The 7,500-nt window shown below is 38.5% G+C and overlaps 1 protein-coding gene across 2 annotated transcripts in view; it reads right to left on the bottom strand.

Moving 5' to 3' along the window:
* LOC138051308 (tetratricopeptide repeat protein 28-like) overlaps positions 1–7,500 on the bottom strand; it is a 39,457-nt gene that overhangs the window by 31,812 nt on the left and 145 nt on the right. The window contains exons 1-5 of one of the 2 annotated variants that reach the window (XM_068897491.1): position 7,500; positions 6,443–6,490; positions 6,145–6,193; positions 3,332–3,378; positions 2,084–2,132 (exon numbers count right to left, since the gene is read on the bottom strand). The exon at position 7,500 is cut by the window's right edge and continues 145 nt beyond it. The gene's annotated coding sequence lies outside the window, so the exon portion shown is untranslated. Of the gene's footprint in view, positions 1–2,083; positions 2,133–2,379; positions 2,427–3,036; positions 3,087–3,331; positions 3,379–6,144; positions 6,194–6,442; positions 6,491–7,499 lie in introns of those variants that run through there. The other variant, XM_068897490.1, reaches the window with a different exon arrangement.

Below are 7,500 nucleotides of genomic sequence, written 5' to 3'. Positions count from 1 at the left end.
CAATGCTTCTGTTTTACGAAGGCGTATATGTTGTTGGTCACCCATCCACACACTAATCCCGCCGGAGAGGGATTAACTTCAGTAATTTAAAACTTTAGTATTACAAAGCTGTCAGATGCTCAGAGGGCACGCTTAAACTTGTGGTGAAAAGAAGTTTATCAACATGTCAGCCCAGAAGCCAATGTTTCTCACTTCCCATTTATTTTCTTCAATCTTTCTGGGTTCAGTTATTTGCTAGTAACCACATGTCTTCTCAGGCTATTTACCCAAGGCTTCTACCATGGCACTACAATGATAGACAATACCAAAACAATATCGTGCACTGTTGGAGCTACATATTACGCAAGGACAGATTTTTTTCGTCGTACGAACGTGTGAGAACCTGTGAGCCAACGGGCCTCTGCTGGTATGACTTCTGGGTGACCCCTCAAATGGTCTTAATGACCCCCCAACTTGAAAAAATTGTCTGGAACGGTGCACGTACCACAGGCAACCCAGTGTACCCTCAGGGAGGGTCTAGTTCAATTAAATGCAAACTTATAATGTTGATTTTCTTCACCACGGTTGGAACCACGATTGCAACTATTTGTGCTAAAAAGTTTAAGAGAATGGTGTTGTTATTGCAAACCAAAACTCGATCGAATCCACCTCGGACAGGGATAATTTTGGCTGGGATTCCAAGCGTAAAACTAATAAATGGTATCTCATCTATTCATAGCCACTGTTGCTTTCCGACTTTCTTTTTGTTTAGTGGTGGGAATTTGCTTCAGAACACAACCAACGAATTTGGCGCGTAAAGTAACCGTTGCTGAAGGTATCATATTACTTTCCAGTAAATTAGTAATACAAGGGAGGCGCGGTGGCCTCATGGTTAGTGCGCTCGACTCCGGATCGAGTGGTCCGGGTTCGGGGCCTGGCCGGGGACATTGTGTTGTGTTCTTGGGCAAGACACTTTACTCCCACGGTGCCTCTCTCCACCCAGGTGTATAAATGGGTACCGGCGAATTTAATGCTGGGGGTAACCCTGCGATGGACTGGCATCCCATCCAGGGGGGAGTAGCAATACTCCTAGTCGCTTCATGCTAAAGAAACCGGAGATAAGCGCCGGCCTGATGGGCCCCCTAGGCTCGTAAGCAGACTTTACCTTACCCAAATTAGTAATACAGGCTGAGAGGGCTGCTCCTAATGCACCTTTCTGCCAAGTCTGAGAAAAATCGGGTGCAAACTACTTAAGTTTTGTTTTTCTTTTTTCAAAAAAATGGTTCAAATGCTGGGTGACCCAGGCCTTGATTTACTTGGACCACAACATCACTAAGGACATGCAACTAATTGCTATCGAAACAATATTTTCCAACAGACTCTATCCGTAAGGCAGGTAAGGCCAGGGAAGCTTTTTTTTAATTTCAAAAGGCAGGACAATTGATCCCAACGGTCTTAATATCCGCCAAGAAACGTATAAGATTTCAGTTTATTATTTACAGTCTTTTCCGTTATTTTTCCGTTACTCTTAGCATTTGAATTCAAATTTGTTGTAACTACCATATTTTATCACATTTTTCCAGTATTACGTCAACATCCACTTACTATATATGTGTACAGAAAAGCAACCAATGTAAACTCTCATTGTACCTGAAGAAGGCTGGTTTCGCCAGCCGAAATATAGTACACCCCTAAAATCAAATCTACGCTGTACCGGCTCTTGCTTAAAATATTTACCTTCTATATAGCCCATACATGGGGGTACCCCCGACTGGGCTTTACGGCGAGTAGACATTAATAAGGGTTTGTTATGGCTAAAACTGATTGAGTGCATTCATGGTCATTTGCTTTGTGACTTGCTCAATTTTGAACGTCAGTGGATTCAAAAGTTAAAACCTTCTTCCTTCAGGAACAATTCAAGATATATCATTTACTTACTTTCTCTATGGTTAAGGAAAGAATGGAGGGGAGTATGTACAGTTGGATCACACAAGAAAGAAACACGGGAAATAATTTATTACACCCCTCAAGCTAATGTTACTTATTACCTTGCAACGGCAGACAAATAACTTATTACATCCGACAAGCTAATATTACTAAATACCTTGCAATGTTCCTCTTCAAAACCTTCTGAGCAGGAATACTGAATCCGGCTGAAAAAAAAAAAGGAATAAATAATACCGGTGGATCATTTAGATGCATCATTTTGCAACTGATCATGAGTGACAGTGGTCACTTCAGAAAATAAACTTATAAGGAATTCTGACATAGTCACTAACTTGATCCAAACTGGGTAAAGAGAAAACAACAAAAAGTAACGCAAAATTCATCAGAACTGGTTTATCACACATAAATTACTTGTTTGTGTTATTAAGAAACGAGTAACAGTGAGCAACTTACCAAAATGGATCTAATCGATGCGAGGTCCTCCACAACAAAAAATGACTCTGCAAAATTTGATGAGTTAATGTGGTTATCCATGCAATATCGAATCTTGTAGGAAAACGTTTAACTTTCATTACACAAATCATTTATGCCTAATATGCAAAAAGAGTGGAACTGGAGCGGAAAGCTGAAAAGTTCTGAAGAGAACGGATCGAGGTGAGATGAGTGTTCATCATTGCTCGGAACAACTCAAAATACATGGTTTCGTTCGGCGAGGTTTAAAGTTGTAATGAGAACGCATACATTATACATTATACGAGGCTCTGGTCTTGCTTAGCTTTATGTAAGACTTTAAAGCGAGTAGACATAAAGAGTTTGTCATGACTAAAACTGATTGAATGCCCTCTTAATCGTCATTTGCTTTGTGACACCCTCAATTTTGAATCTAAGCGGATTCAAAAACTAAAAACCCTCTCTATTCAGGAACAATTCAAGATACATCATTTACTTACTTTCTCGATGTGCAAGGAAAGAATGAAGGGCAGTATATAGTTCGATCACACAAGAAACAAATAATTTAGCACCGTGACCCCTGAAGCTAATTGTTACCTCTTACCTTACAACGACAGACAAATAACTTATTACACCCAGCAAGCTAATATTACCAAATACCTTGTAGTGTTCCTATTCAAAACGCTTTCAGCAGGAATACTGAATCTGGCTGAAAAAAAATTTAAGGGATAAATAGTACTGGTGGATCATTAAGATGCATCATTTGCAACTGATCATGAGTGTGACGGTGGTCACTTCAGAAAATAAACATGTAGGGAATTCTTAGTCACTAATTTGATCCAAACTGGGTGAAGAAAAATCAACAAAAAGTGACGCAAAATTCATCAGAACTGGTTTATCACAAATAAATTGCTTGTTCGTGTTATTATGAAATGAGTAACAGTGAGCAACTTACCAAAATGGATCTAATCGATGGGAGGTCCTCGACGACAAGAAATGACTCTGCAAAATTTGATGATTTAATGTGGTTATCTATGCATTATCGAATCTTGTAGGAAAACTTTTAACTTTCATAACAAAATTCCCTTATTCGTAGTATGCATTAAAAATGTAGAACTGGAGCGGAAAGCTGAAAAGTTCCCAAGAGAACTAACAAATGGAGCACCAAGGAGAGGTCATTTCATACTTGAGCAAACTGCGCAACTGATCAGTGAAGCAGTCCAATTTGAACACTGATCGAGGTGAGATGACTGTTCCATTGCTCCGAAAAACTCAAGTAATGGTTTCGTTTGGCGAGATTCAAAGTTGATGAGAACGGATACATTATACGAGGCTCCGATCTTGCTTAGCTTTAAGTAAGACTTTAAAGCGAGTAGACATTAAGGGTTTGTTATGGCTAAAACTGATGGAATGCATTCTTCGTCGTCATTTGCTTTGTGACACCCTCAATTTTGAATCTAAGCGGATTCAAAAACTAAAAACCCCCTGTGTTCAGAAACAATTCAAGATACATCATTTACTTACTTACTTTCTCGATGTGCAAGTAAAGAATGGAGGGCAGTATATACAAGTTCGATCACACGAGAAACAAATAATTTATCACTGTGACCCCTCAAGCTACTTATTACTTATTACCTTGCAACGACAGACAAATATCTGATTACACCCAGCAAGCTAATGTTGCGAAATACCTTGCAATGTTCCTCTTCAAAACCTTTTGAGCAGCAATGATGAATCCAGCGGAACAAAAAATTAAGGGATAAATAATACTGGGGGATTATTTGGGTGCGTCATTCCCAACAGATCATGAGTGACGGTGGTCACTTCAGAAAATAGACTTATAAGGAATTCTGACATAGTCACTAACTTGATCTAACAGTGAGTAAAGAGAAAACAACAAAACGTAACGCAAAAATCATCAGCACTGGTTTATCACACATAATTTACTTGTTCGTGTGATTACGAAACGAGTGACAGTGAGCAACTTACCAAAATGGATGCTAATCGACGCGAGGTCCTCGATGACAAGAAATGATCCTGGAAAATTTGATGATGTAATGTGGTTATCCATGAATTATCGAATCTTGTAGGAAAACTTTTAACTTTCATATCAAAATTCCCTTATGCCTAGTATGCAATAAAAATTTAGAAATGGAGTGGAAAGCTGAAACGTTCTCAAGAAAACTAACAAATGGAGCAGCAGAGAGAAGTCATTTCATACTCGAGCAAACTGCGCAACTGATCAGTGAAGCAGTTCAAGTTGAACACTGATCGAGGTGACTCAGAGATGACTCTGTTCCATTGCTCCGAACAATTAAAGTAATGCATGGTTTAATTCGGCGAGGTTCAAAGTTGTAATGAGAACGCACACATTATACGAGGCTCTGGTCTTGCTTAGCTTTAACTAACACTTTAAAGCGAGTAGACATTAAGGGTTTGTTATGGTTAAAACTGATTGAATGCATTCTTAATCGTCATTTGCTTTGTGACAGCCTCAATTTCGCATCTAAGCGGGTTCAAAAACTAAAACCCTCTGTGTTCAGGAACAATTTAAGATACATCATTTACTTACTTTGTCGATGTGTAAGGAAAGAATGGAGGGCAGTGTTCATTTCCATCACACAAGAAAGAAATAAGTTATTACACCCCTTAAGCTAATGTTCCTTATGACCTCAAAACGACAGACAAATAACTTATTTCACCCAGCAAGCTAATAATTATTACCAAATACCTTGCAATGTTCCTCTTTAAAACCTTTTGAGCAGGAATAATGAACCTGGCTGAAAAAAAGAAATAAGGGATAAATAATACTGGTGCATCATTTGGGTGTGCATGTCATTCGCAACTGATCATGAGTGACGGTGATCACTTCAGAAAATAAACTTATAAGGAATCTGACATAGTCACTAACTTGATCCGAACTGAGCAAAGAGAAAACAACAAAGAGTAACGAGAAAGTCGTCAGAACTGGTTTATCACAAATAAATTACTTGTCCGTGTTATTAAGAAACGAGTAACAGTGAGCAACTTACCAAAACTGATGCTAATCAATGCGAGATCCTCGACGACAAGAATTTGATAAATTAATGTGGTTATCCATGCATTAATTATAGAATCTTGTAGGAAAACTTTGAACTTTCGTAACAAAATTTCCTTATGCCTAGCATGGAATAAAAATGTAGAGCTGGAGCGGAAAACTGAAAAGTTCTCAAGAGAACTAACAAATGGAGCAGCAAGGAGAAGTGATTTCATACTCGAGCAAACTGCGTAACTGATCAGTGAAGCAGTTCAAGTTGAACACTGATCGAGGTGAGATGAGTGTTCCATTGCTCCGAACAATTAAAGTAATGCATGGTTTAAATCGGCGAGGTTCAAAGTTGTAATGAGAACGGGTACATTATATGAGGCTCCGATCTTGCTTAGCTTTAAGTAAGACTTTAAAGCGAGTAGACATTAAGGGTTTGTTATGGCTAAAACTGATGGAATGCATTCTTCGTCGTCATTTGCTTTGTGACACCCTCAATTTTGAATCTAAGCGGATTCAAAAACCAAAAACCCTCTGTGTTCAGAAACAATTCAAGATACATCATTTACTTACTTACTTTCTCGATGTGCAAGAAAAGAATGGAGGGCATTATATACATTGTAGTTGGATCACACAAGAAACAAATATTTAGCACCGTGACCCCTCAAGCTCATTGTTACTTATTACCTTGCAACGACAGACAAATATCTGATTACACCCAGCAAGCTAATATTGGGAAATACCTTGCAATGTTCCTCTTTAAAACCTTTTGAGAAGGAATGATGAATCCAGCTGAACAAAAAATTAAGGGATAAATAATACTGGTGGATCATTTGGGTGCGTCATTCCCAACTGATCATGAGTGACGGTGGTCACTTCAGAAAATAGACTTCTAAGGAATTCTGACATAGTCACTAACTTGATCCAACAGTGAGTAAAGAGAAAACAACAAAAAGTAACGCAAAAATCATCAGCACTGGTTTATCACACATAATTTACTTGTTCGTGTTATTAAGAAACGAGTAACAGTGAGCAACTTACCAAACTGGATTCTAATCGACGCGAGGTCCTCGACGACAAGAAATGATCCTGGAAAATTTGATGATTTAATGTGGTTATCCATGAATTATCGAATCTTGTAGGAAAACTTTTAACTTTCATAACAAAATTCCCTTATGCCTAGTATGCAATAAAAATGTAGAAATGGAGCAGAAAACCGAAAATTTCTCAAGAGAACTAACAAATGGAGCAGCAAGGAGAAGTGATTTCATACTCGAGCAAGCTGCGCAACTGATCAGTGAAGCAGTTCAAGTTGAACACTGATCGAGGTGACTCAGAGATGACTCTGTTCCATTGCTCCGAACAATTAAAGTAATGCATGGTTTCGTTCGGCGAGGTTCACAGTTGTAATGAGAACGCACACGTTATACGAGGCTCTGGTCTTGCTTAGTTTTAACTAACACTTTAAAGCGAGTAGACATTAAGGGTTTGTTATGGTTAAAACTGATTGAATGCATTCTTAATCGTCATTTGCTTTGTGGCACCCTCAAGTTTGAATCTAAGTGGATTCAAAAACTAAAACCTTCTCTGTTCAGGAATAATTCAAGATAAGTATCATTTACTTACTTTCTCGATGTGTAAGGAAAGAATAGTGGGCAGTTTATGGTTCCATCACACAAGAAACAAATAATTTATTACACCCTCAAGCTAATGTTACTTATTACCTTGATATGTTCCTCGAGTCGTTGCAAATGAATTAATGGGTAAGCAACATTGGTTAACTGTTTGCGTGCGCGGTGCGTGCGTGCGTTCGTGACAAACAGCCAAGCTTCTGAATGATCGTGATCACTCAGAAAATAATCAGTTAAGTTATGCATAAAGGAATGTGTGCCGACATAGTTACTGACTATAAAAGAGAGGCGAGCAGGAAATTTATTGCGCATGCATTACTTGTTCTTGCTGTTAAACAATGAGAAACAGTAAACAGTTTAGTTTAAAGCAGGCTGATGTGATCACAGTGTACAACTAATTAAAGAACAGAAAGCGGTATAGTTCAATCAAACTACAAACAAATAATCAATTAGGAGTGTCTCATTACC

The sequence above is a fragment of the Montipora capricornis genome, chromosome 6 (assembly GCF_036669925.1).
Source record: "Montipora capricornis isolate CH-2021 chromosome 6, ASM3666992v2, whole genome shotgun sequence".
Classification (NCBI taxonomy): Eukaryota; Metazoa; Cnidaria; class Anthozoa; order Scleractinia; family Acroporidae; genus Montipora; species Montipora capricornis.
The sequence above is the reverse complement of the archived record's forward strand: the minus strand, read 5'-3'. Positions and strand labels throughout refer to the sequence as shown.